Below are 12,288 nucleotides of genomic sequence, written 5' to 3' on the forward strand. Positions count from 1 at the left end.
TGGCAAGTTACTTTGTAACTTGGCTGTTTGCTTTAGCACAGATCAAGCAACCTTCAACAGCTCCTTTTGCCAGTCTAAAAAGACCCCCAGCACCATCCAGCATGAGGAAGGCTTCTGGCAATCCTCAGGAGGTGCAAGGACTCTCTTCACGGAGTTCTTTTACTATTGGTAGGGCCAAAGCTTCTGGTATCTCTTGTTTGCCATCCCTTGTAAACCAATTATTGCCTTTTTTCTCTGCCACACGGCTTTTAACTGTATCTCAAACTCCTCTGGGAGAAAAGACAGCTTCCCGGCCAGTGATGGAGTCACTGGGAGCAAAGGGGGCATCTTGGAGAGTTCTGGCAGAAGTGTTGCTTTCTGACTTTCTTCATCCACCAAAAAGGAGACAGAGGAGGCCTGTGACATTCTTCAACTACAGGGAGAGGCCATGGGGCTTTTGCCATGGAGTCTCTCAACTGATTGCGGGACGCAGCCCCCTTTTGATGCGAAGTTCCTGGCAACAGCACCCTCGGAGGTACTCGGGAATTACAGACTTCCGGAACTGCCTACTCTATGCTCCCCTCTAATATGCACCCCCCTCTTGGTATGGAAAAGGAAGAAAACGAAACTATTCCTAATGCTATTAAGTCTTTGCTGCCTTGCTCTAGGTTCAGGAATTTAACACGGCCTTGGCTAAGCAACAGTCTCTGTCGATTAGTAACAGTTTCTAGAACTAAGACTTTCTTCTGTTACGCCCCTACCAGTAAATTCCTAGCCTTGTCTAAGGACAGATTCACACGGTCTCTTTGTAAAGACACATCTATGTTACTCCTTTCACTCCCACACCTTCTTGGCGGTAGGACGGCTCCCCCCGGCACAGCACCTGGCACAAAACCCCCCTATGCACATACACACACACCTGCACTTACCCTGCACTCCGCTGCACACACACACACACACCTCCCGCACACTAACACCCCCCTCCACATCCCTGCCATGCTACTTGCAGTTGCCCCGCCCCTGCCATCCCAGCCGGCTGGCAGCACTCACTCCTCACATGCTTCCCCATGCCTTGCGTTTCCTTGCTGCCCCCTCTGTAGCCTTCCCTCAACCTGCCTTTTCTCCCCTGCCTTGCATTGACTTGCTCACCCATCCCCCACCTGACTTCCTTTCACATTCGTCTAGCTCTGGCCTCACCTTTCCTTTTCCTTCTAGGACCCTCATTGCCCTGCCTCGCCTCGCCAAGCAAGGCCACACAGAGCAGTTGGTCCTGGCCGCTTTTGTGTACCAGCAGTCCTCGAATGTACTTCTCACCTGCCTTGCCTATCCTTGCCTTGCCTTGGCAACACAACAGTTTCCTTGCCTTGCCCTGCTAGCTCTCTGGAGCCTTGCATTCCTTTGCACGTCCATGCCCCGCCCTTGACCTGCCTACTGCTTTCCTCCAGGGCCTTGGATTGCCGAGCCCTTCTTGTTTCTGCCTGGCCACCCATCAGTGGACTTCCCTTCCTACGGCCAGCCTTGCCTCTAACGTCTGGGCCTTCTCTTGCCTACCACTCCATTTGCTTTCCCCTCACTGCTCTGGCCTTGCTTACCTCTCCCTTGACTTGCCCACAATTGCCTGCACTTGCTTTGCAGCGCCTTGCCTGCATGGAAGGCGAGGGCAAGAGTGGTAGGCAGGGCAAAGCAAAGCCAGCAAGTTGTAGGTAGTGCAAGGCAAGGCAGCAGAGGCAAAGGAAGCAGAGAAAGGGTAGCTTAAGAAGAACTAGACAAGGTACTGAAGGCAAGGCAAGGCCAAGAGACTCGGAGTGCCTTTCCTTGCCAAGGCAAGGACATAGTGCCACTGTTGCTGGAGCAGATGTTAAGGTAGCATTGGGAGGAATAGTCCGGCAAGACATTTCTCTTCTGGCCCCTGGGCGTGTAGGGGCAACTGTTGGATCTATTCTGTACTGGAGGTGGATCAGTGGATGGATGTGTTGTATTTTGGAGGAGGGGATGCCGTTTCTTTGGAGATGGGCTTGTAGTTGCTCTCTTTGGCAAGGAGAGCAGGTTTGGATGTGCACATCAGGTGCTCTTAGGGATTTTAAAGGCTTTTCCCAAGAGGCAGAGCTCTCTCTGGCTTAGAGCTGTTGAGCTGTCCGTGGGAATGCAAAGGCCAAGCTTGTGAGCCTTTTGTCCTGGTGCCTTTAGTGTGTGAGCAGTCCGTGGTGCCGTTGTCTTGGGATCCTGACTCTGGGAGAGGGAAGGCTTAGGATGGTAGCTAGAGCTGAGAAGGAAAGTGCTGAGAACAGCGTGTGTGCTGCTAGTTTGAGGGGTGCAGTTGAAGTTGCAGGCAGCAAGATCTTCCTCAGCCCGCACTGTTTTGAGCTCTGTTTTTGCCAGATGGTTTCAAGTTGGTGGGCAGAATCTGCGAGAGGGCAAAGATTGGTTTGGGCCAAAGAGGTTTGTCTGCCTCTTGGAGTGCGGTATAAAGAAGAGTCCGCTCTTGGAAGGGGAAGATGAGGGAAATCTTTTTCTCCTGAGGTGCTGTTGATTTGAGTGCAGGGACGTTTGCAACTTGCCTCTGCCCTTGGGGTGGTTTCGAGCAGCGCCAGGCGCTTGGCCTTCTTTTGCAAGTCGTCAGCGCCATCGTGTGCTTGTTTCGAGGAGCGCTGACAGTGCCGGGGAAAAGCCAAGCGCTTCGCTGGCGCCGCCCCAAGTCGTGTGCGAGCAGTTGCTGGAAGAGCTCCGCTGTGCATCCTGCCTCTTGGAGACACAAAAGAATGTGATCCTGCGCGTAGCGGGGAAGCAAGAGGAATCTTTTCATTGTTGGCTGTGCAGTTTCTAAGCGGCAAAAGTCAAGGCAGCTGCAGCACGGCCTCTTTCTTTCAGAACCTTTTCTGTGCCATCATGAACATGCTCAACATGCAACTCGCACCCACTGAACTGCATCAAAGGTCCTGGAGAGACGCACTTTCCTTCAAGCTCTAGGTACCATCCTACCCTCCACCTCTCGCCAATCCCAAAGCCCTTCCGAACATCCAGCAGCTGCACGCAGAGAACAAGTGCTAGAAGAAGGCGTTGGCCTTCAGAGTCCCTCTAAAGTCTGTAAACTAGGCGAAACATTGCAGTGACCAGCACTTTCCTTCGCAACTATCTACAGAGCGTCATCACATTCTCTCAGAGTGGCTAAGTCCACCCTTGCAGCACAGCAGCGTTTCCAGCCACAGTTCGGACTGAGAGATGGGCCAGGTGAGAAAGCATTTGTTGACTATCCCTCGTCTCTGGAAGACTTGATACTCGCAGCGCAATCACGTGCACACACCTTCAGTGTGGCCAAGTTCAAGCCAGCTAGAGCTCACAGAGACGGGAGAGGCAGGAGAGAAGCCGTTCCAAAAGTACCGTGTACTTACAGCAGCATTCAAACTGTGCACAGCACTCTACAGCACTGTAGACCGTGGCTTCTCTGACAAGACGTGCCATCCCATTGTTGGCTCTCGCAGCTCGCTTGCTAGCTGCTCTCCTGAAGAAAAGAACTAGGAGGAAAAGCCAATGCTGGGCTGCACCTTCCCCTTGCCTCACGTAAAGCCACTTCAACTCCCCGCTGCACTCTCTACTTCCCCTCTCCTTGGCATCGACCACTGTGTTTTCTGCATCTCGGAGCCCAAAGGTAAGCGCCAGTGTTCCCAGGGATGCTTGGAAGAGGGAGAAGTAGTAGCACAAGTAGCTGCCGTTGAACTTCCTCCTTCTCAATGCTAACGTGAAGTCGGCAGGCAGGCGAGCGCCAGCCACGCTCCTTTCTCAGTTTGTACGCTGCGGACACGAGCCCGGTGCTCGGCGCCTTCGTTCGGCCTCTTTAGTAGCCATGTCGCGCTTTCAATTCTGCCGGAGTCGAAGCGCCGTCTACTTGTGGCACAAAGAGCACGGTGCCGGCAGCCAAATGCTCCAGCCGACTGCTTCTGCCGACACACGCCTGGGCTATGCACTTTGCCTCTCAGCGCCATACAGCAGCACATTCGCTCTAAATGTAAAGGGAAAGATTCTCGGCTACGTCTGGTACAGAGAACAGCTTTAGTTCAACGGGCTTACCCAGAGCATGCCCCCGACGCGTGGGAACTTGTATTTGCACCACATTCCAGTCGCAGTCCTCTTTCCTTTATAGGCAGCACAGCGCCGTCAGATGGCAGTGCTTCTCTGCACCTGCCTTCTCACTTCCAAATAGCACAGCGCACATTAGAGCCTTGCAGGGAGAGAAGACGCGGATAGGCGTCTAGCACAGAAGAACGTGGCAGGGCGAAAAGGTGTTCTTCTTTTGTCTTTCTCGTCGCCCAGAGTGTGCTGCTGTGTTGAAAGTCTTGGCCAGCGAAAAGCTACACCAGCAAGTATTTCTCTCCTGATGCATTGCGCTGAGCGAGAGCTGAGGAAAATCCTTGCACAGCACACTGTGGATGCGTGCAGTACACACGCTGAAGAGCGGCACGGCTAAAAGTCATCGCTGGGCTTCAGTTCTGTCCAGAGCACAGAAGGCGAAGAACGAAGCAGCTGGGCACCGGCTGCATGTACATAGTGGAGCGAATTTCACATGTCCAGCCAAGAGCTGCTTCACAAGCAGATTCAGCTCAGAATGCTCTGGCTGCTTCACAAAGGAAGGTGCTGTGTTGCACTCCTGGACACTACCTGGCCAGAAGCAGTTTCTTACACCTTCAATGCTGCAGAGTCCATGCAGCTGGAGCACGCCCAGAAGGACGCGTCCAGCTAGAAGGCGTTCTTCAAGTACCCCCCTCTTCCAAGTAGCCTTGAAACTGAGCACAACACACTGCGGCTCGGCAGCTTCCTTCTCAGAGAGACGTGCCGTCACATTATGCACTCTCGCAGCTCAGTTGCCCGCTTGCAGCAGCTGCTCCCAAAGAAAAAGGCTCCAGAAGTAAAAGCAACTGCTGGACTGCCCTTTCCCCTTGCCTCACGTGAAGCACCAGAAACTGTCCGCTGCACTCTCGATTTCCATTCTCCGTCGCATCTACCACTGAAATGTCTGCATCTCGAAGAATAAACCCCGGCACAATTCTTTCCAGGGAAAGCTGGAAGAGAAATAGGTAGCAGCACAGGTAGCTGCAAGTTTCCGACTGCTAACGTGAATCCGAAAACAAGCGAGTGGCAGGCACGCTTCCTCTTGCAGCCTGTGCGATGCCCACACCAGCTCCGTGCTCTGCCTTCGTTCTTACGCTCGTCGTAGCAGGTCGCGCTTTCGTTTTGCTGGAGACGAACCGTCGTCTACTTCTCGCGCAGAGAGCGCGGTGCCGGCAGCCAAATGCTGCAGGCTGCTGCTTCTGCCGAAACACGCCTGGGCTATGCAATTTCTCTCTAGCGCTAGGTAGCACAACATTCTGTCTGCGTTGTGGTCTTTATCTTAAGGGAAAGATTCTCGGCTACGGCTCGCCCAGAGAACTGTTCCGGGACAATACATGTGTTTTATTACCCCTTCTCGCAAGAAGACTGTGGTGCTGCGTTGGAACTGTTGGCTAGTTCATCATGTGCTTCCCTCCTGATGCATTTTGCTGAGCGAGAGCTGAGGAAAATCCGTGCACTGCGCACTGTGGATGCGTGCAGTATACACGCAGAAGAGCGGCAAAGCTCCTAGACATCGCACACACCAGCCCAGTGGCCTGGGGCTGCGTTCTTCTCCCTTACCGGCGCTGGACAGAACTGAAGCATTCAGCTTTGGCTCTCTTCAGTGTGTGTGTACTGCACGCATCCACAGTGCGCAGTGCGCGGATTTTCCTCAGCGCTACGTGCAAGTACAGCCTTTCTGCTTCGCAGAGCCCAACTGTCCGCACAAGCTCTCGCTCAGAGAAATGTGTCAGGAGAGAAGCACTTGCTGCATTAGCCTTCCGCTGGCCAACAGTTGCAACGCAGCACATAGTCATACTGCGAGAAGGGGTAATAAAACGCACGCTTTCAGCACAGCAGCACAATCTGGGCGACGAGGAGGACAAAAGAAGACCATCTTTTCGTCTTTGCACGATTTTCTCTGCCACACATCTATCCACGTCTTTGCTCCCTGCAAGGCTCGAATGTGCGCGGTGCTACTTGGAAGTGAGAAGGCAGGTGCAGAGAAGCACTGCCATCTGCCGGCGCTGTGCAGGCTGTAAAGGAAAGAAGACTACCCCTGGAATGCGGTGCAAATACAAGTTCCCACGCGTCGGGGTAAGCGCCGGGTAAGCCCGTTGAACTAGAGCTGTTCTCGGTGCCAGACGTAGCTGAGACTCTTTCCCTTTACATTCAGGCTACAAAGCAAAGAGAATGTGGTGCTACCAAGGGCAGCGAAGGAAAGTGCACAGCCCAGGTGTGTTTCGGAAGGGACAGCAACCTGGAGCGTTTCTCTGGAGGGTTTCTCTGCCGGCGTGCCCTCTGTGCGACAAGATGAATGAAAAGAACGAAATGGTACGAAGAGCATAAGAATGAAGGCAGAAGCACCTAGCTGGTGTGTGCATAGCACAGGCTGCAAGAGGAAGCTTGGCTGCCACTCGCTTGTTTTCAGATTCGCATTAGCAGTTGAAAACAGAAAGTTCAACTTGCAGCTACATGTGCTGCTACCTATTTCTCTTCCAGCTTTCCCTGGAAAGAATTGTGCCGGGGTTTATGCTTCGAGATGCAGACATTACAGTGGTAGATCCAACGGAGAATGGAAATCGAGAGTGCATCTGAGAAGGAAGCTGCCGAGCCGCAGTGTGTTGTGCTCAGTTTCAAGGCAGCTTGGAGCAGGGGGGTACTTGAAGAACGCCTTCTAGCTGGACGCGTCCTTCTGGGCGTGCTCCAGCTGCATGGACTCTGCAGCATTGAAGGTGTAAGAAACTGCTACTGACCAGGTAGTGTCCAGGAGTGCAACACAGCACCTTCCTTTGTGAAGCAGCCAGAGCATTCTGAGCTGAATCTGCTTGTGAAGCAGCTCTTGGCTGGACATGTGAAATTCGCTCCACTATGTACATGCAGCCGGTGCCCAGCTGCTTCGTTCTTCGCCTTCTGTGCTCTGGACAGAACTGAAGCCCAGCGATGACTTTTGGCCGTGCCGCTCTTCAGCGTGTGTACTGCACGCATCCACAGTGTGCTGTGCAAGGATTTTCCTCAGCTCTGGCTCAGCGCAATGCATCAGGAGAGAAACACTTGCTGGTGTAGCTTTTCGCTGGCCAAGACTTTCAACACAGCAGCACACTCTGGGCGACGAGGAAGACAAAAGAACACCTTTTCGCCCTGCCACGTTCTTTTGTGCGAGACGCCTATCCGCGTCTTCTCTCCCTGCAAGGCTCTAATGTGCGCTGTGCTATTTGGAAGTGAGAAGGCAGGCGCAGAGAAGCACTGCATTCTGCCGGCGCTATGTAGCCTATAAAGGAAAAAGGACTGCCACTGCAATGTGGTGCAAATACAAGTTCCCACGCGTCGGGGGCAAGCTCTGGGTTAACCTAAAACTGTTCTCTATGTCAGACGTAGCCGAGGATCTTTCCGTAATGATGCTGGCTACAAAGCAAACAGAATGTGGTACTACTTCAGCGCTAGAGAGAAATTGCATAGCCCAGGCGTGTTTCGGCAGAAGCAGCAGCCTGCAGCATTTGGCTGCCGGCACCGTGCTCTCTGCGCGAGAAGTAGACGACGGGTCGTCTCCAGCCAAACGAAAGCGCGACCTGCTACGAAGGGCGTAAGAATGAAGGCAGAGCACGGAGCTGGTGTGTGCATCGCACAGGCTGCAAGAGGAAGCGTGGCTGCCACCCGCTTGTTTTCAGATTCACGTTAGCAGCTCGAAACTTAAAGTTCAACTTGCAGCTACTTGGGCTGCTACCTATTTCTCTTCCAGCTTTCCCAGGAAAGAATTGTGCCGGGGTTTATTCTTCGAGATGCAGACATTACAGTGGTAGATCCAACGGAGAATGGAAATCGAGAGTGCAGCGGACAGTTTCAGGTGCTTGACGTGAGGCAAGGGGAAAGGGCAGCCCAGCAGTGGCTTTTCCTTCTGGAGCCTTTTTCTTTGGGAGCAGCTGCTGCAAGTGGGCAACGGAGCTGCGACAGTGCATAGTGTGACGGCACGTCTCTCTGAGAAGGAAGCTGCCGAGCCGCAGTGTGTTGTGCTCAGTTTCAAGGCAGCTTGGAGCAGGGGGGGTACTTGAAGAACGCCTTCTAGCTGGACGCGTCCTTCTGGGGGTGCTCCAGCTGCATGGACTCTGCAGCATTGAAGGTGTAAGAAACTGCTTCTGGCCAGGTAGTGTCCAGGAGTGCAACACAGCACCTTCCTTTGTGAAGCAGCCAGAGCATTCTGAGCTGAATCTGCTTGTGAAGCAGCTCTTGGCTGGACATGTGAAATTCGCTCCACTATGTACATGCAGCCGGTGCCCAGCTGCTTCGTTCTTCGCCTTCTGTGCTCTGGACAGAACTGAAGCCCAGCGATGACTTTTGGCCGTGCCGCTCTTCAGAGTGTGTACTGCACGCATCCACAGTGTGCTGTGCAAGGATTTTCCTCAGCTCTGGCTCAGCGCAGTGCATCAGGAGAGAAACACTTGCTGGTGTAGCTTTTCGCTGGCCAAGACTTTCAACACAGCAGCACACTCTGGGCGACGAGGAGGACAAAAGAACACGTTTTCGCCCTGCCACGTTCTTTTGTGCGAGACGCCTATCCGCGTCTTCTCTCCCTGCAAGGCTCTAATGTGCGCGGTGCTACTTGGAAGTGAGAAGGCAGGCGCAGAGAAGCACTGCCATCTGCCGGCGCTATGTAGCCTATAAAGGAAAGAGGACTGCCACTGCAATGTGGTGCAAATACAAGTTCCCACGCGTCGGGGGCAAGCTCTGGGTTAACCTAAAACTGTTCTCTATGTCAGACGTAGCCGAGGATCTTTCCGTAATGATGCTGGCTACAAAGCAAACAGAATGTGGTACTACTTCAGCGCTAGAGAGAAATTGCATAGCCCAGGCGTGTTTCGGCAGAAGCAGCAGCCTGCAGCATTTGGCTGCCGGCACCGTGCTCTCTGCGCGAGAAGTAGACGACGGCTCATCTCCCGCAAAACGAAAGCGCGACCTGCTACGAAGAGCGTAAGAATGAAGGCAGAGTACCGAGCTGGTGTGTGCATCGCACAGGCTGCAAGAGGAAGCGTGCCTGTCACTCGCTTGTTTTCGGATTCACGTTAGCAGCTCGAAACTTAAAGTTCAACTTGCAGCTACTTGGGCTGCTACCTATTTCTCTCGCAGCTTTGCCCCGGAAACAATTGCGGTTAGGTTTATGCTTCGCCATACGGCGGAGAAAGGAAATAGAGAGTGCAGCGGACAGTTTCTGGTGCTTCACGTGAGGCAAGGGGAAAGGGCAGTCCAGCAGTGGCTTTTCCTTCTAGAGCCTTTTTCTTTGGGAGCAGCTGCTGCAAGTGGGCAACTGAGCTGCGAGAGTGAATAGAGAGACGGCACGTCTATCTGAGAAGGAAGCTGCCGAGCCGCAGTGTGTTGTGCTCAGTTTCAAGGCTACTTGGAAGAGGGGGGTACTTGAAGAACGCCTTCTAGCTGGACGCGTCCTTCTGGGCGTGCTCCAGCTGCATGGACTCTGCAGCATTGAAGGTGTAAGAAACTGCTTCTGGCCAGGTAGTGTCCAGGAGTGCAACACAGCACCTTCCTTTGTGAAGCAGCCAGAGCATTCTGAGCTGAATCTGCTTGTGAAGCAGCTCTTGGCTGGACATGTGAAATTCGCTCCACTATGTACATGCAGCCGGTGCCCAGCTGCTTCGTTCTTCGCCTTCTGTGCTCTGGACAGAACTGAAGCCCAGCGATGCCTTTGAGCTTTGCCGCTCTTCAGCGCGAACACTGCACGCATCCACAGTGCGCTGTGCACGGATTTTCCTCAGCTCGACGTACAATCATTTTCTTGCTGTTTCACAGGGTCCACACTGTCCGCGTAGGTCCCGCTCAGCAAAATGCGTCAGGAGAGAAACACTTGCTGGAGTAGCTTTTCCCTGGCCAAGACTTTCAACACAGCAGCACAATTCGGGCAAGAAGAAAGAGAAAGGAAGAATATCTTTTCGCCCTGCCACGTTCTTCTGTGCGAGACGCTTTTCCACGTCTTCTCTCCCTGCAAGGCTCTTATGTGCGCGGTGCTACTTGGAAGTGAGAAGGCAAATGAGGAGAGCACCGCGATCTGCCGGCGCTGTGTAGCCTGTAAAGGAAAGAGGACTGCCACAGAAATGTGGTGCAAATACAAGTTGCCACGCGTCGGGGGCAAGCTCCGGTTAAGCCCGTTGAACTAAAGCTGTTCTCTGTGCCAGACGTAGCCGAGAAGCTTTCCGTAAAGATGCTGGCTACAAAGCAAACAGAATGTGGTACTACTTCAGCGCTAGAGAGAAATTGCATAGCCCAGGCGTGTTTCGGCAGAAGCAGCAGCCTGCAGCATTTGGCTGCCGGCACCGCGCTCTCTGGGCGAGAAGTAGACGACGGCTCGTCTCCAGCAAAACGAAAGCGCGACCTGCTACGACGAGCGTAAGAACGAAGGCAGAGCACGGAGCTGCTGTGGGCATCGCACAGGCTGCAAGAGGAAGCGTGGCTGCCACTCGCTTGTTTTCAGATTCACATTAGCAGTTGAAAACAGAAAGTTCAACTTGCAGCTACTTGTGCTGCTACCTATTTCTCTTCCAGCTTTCCCAGGAAAGAATTGTGCCGGGGTTTATTCTTCGAGATGCAGACATTACAGTGGTAGATCCAACGGAGAATGGAAATCGAGAGTGCAGCGGACAGTTTCAGGTGCTTGACGTGAGGCAAGGGGAAAGGGCAGCCCAGCAGTGGCTTTTCCTTCTGGAGCCTTTTTCTTTGGGAGCAGCTGCTGCAAGTGGGCAACGGAGCTGCGAGAGTGCATAGTGTGACGGCACGTCTCTCTGAGAAGGAAGCTGCCGAGCCGCAGTGTGTTGTGCTCAGTTTCAAGGCAGCTTGGAGCAGGGGGGTACTTGAAGAACGCCTTCTAGCTGGACGCGTCCTTCTGGGGGTGCTCCAGCTGCATGGACTCTGCAGCATTGAAGGTGTAAGAAACTGCTACTGGCCAGGTAGTGTCCAGGAGTGCAACACAGCACCTTCCTTTGTGAAGCAGCCAGAGCATTCTGAGCTGAATCTGCTTGTGAAGCAGCTCTTGGCTGGACATGTGAAATTCGCTCCACTATGTACATGCAGCCGGTGCCCAGCTGCTTCGTTCTTCGCCTTCTGTGCTCTGGACAGAACTGAAGCCCAGCGATGACTTTTGGCCGTGCCGGTCTTCAGAGTGTGTACTGCACGCATCCACAGTGTGCTGTGCAAGGATTTTCCTCAGCTCTGGCTCAGCGCAGTGCATCAGGAGAGAAACACTTGCTGGTGTAGCTTTTCGCTGGCCAAGACTTTCAACACAGCAGCACACTCTGGGCGACGAGGAAGACAAAAGAACACGTTTTCGCCCTGCCACGTTCTTTTGTGCGAGACGCCTATCCGCGTCTTCTCTCCCTGCAAGGCTCTAATGTGCGCGGTGCTACTTGGAAGTGAGAAGGCAGGCGCAGAGAAGCACTGCCATCTGCCGGCGCTATGTAGCCTATAAAGGAAAGAGGACTGCCACTGCAATGTGGTGCAAATACAAGTTCCCACGCGTCGGGGGCAAGCTCTGGGTTAACCTAAAACTGTTCTCTATGTCAGACGTAGCCGAGGATCTTTCCGTAATGATGCTGGCTACAAAGCAAACAGAATGTGGTACTACTTCAGCGCTAGAGAGAAATTGCATAGCCCAGGCGTGTTTCGGCAGAAGCAGCAGCCTGCAGCATTTGGCTGCCGGCACCGTGCTCTCTGCGCGAGAAGTAGACGACGGCTCATCTCCCGCAAAACGAAAGCGCGACCTGCTACGAAGAGCGTAAGAATGAAGGCAGAGTACCGAGCTGGTGTGTGCATCGCACAGGCTGCAAGAGGAAGCGTGCCTGTCACTCGCTTGTTTTCGGATTCACGTTAGCAGCTCGAAACTTAAAGTTCAACTTGCAGCTACTTGTGCTGCTACCTATTTCTCGCGCAGCTTTGCCCCGGAAACAATTGCGGTTAGGTTTATGCTTCGCCATACGGCGGAGAAAGGAAATAGAGAGTGCAGCGGACAGTTTCTGGTGCTTTACGTGAGGCAAGGGGAAAGGGCAGCCCAGCAGTGGCTTTTCCTTCTGGAGCCTTTTTCTTTGGCAGCAGCTGCTGCAAGTGGGCAACGGAGCTGCGAGAGTGAATAGAGAGACGGCACGTCTATCTGAGAAGGAAGCTGCCGAGCCGCAGTGTGTTGTGCTCAGTTTCAAGGCAGCTTGGAGCAGGGGGGTACTTGAAGAACGCCTT

The sequence above is a fragment of the Coloeus monedula genome (assembly GCF_965178545.1).
Source record: "Coloeus monedula genome assembly, chromosome: W".
Taxonomy (NCBI): domain Eukaryota; kingdom Metazoa; phylum Chordata; class Aves; order Passeriformes; family Corvidae; genus Coloeus; species Coloeus monedula.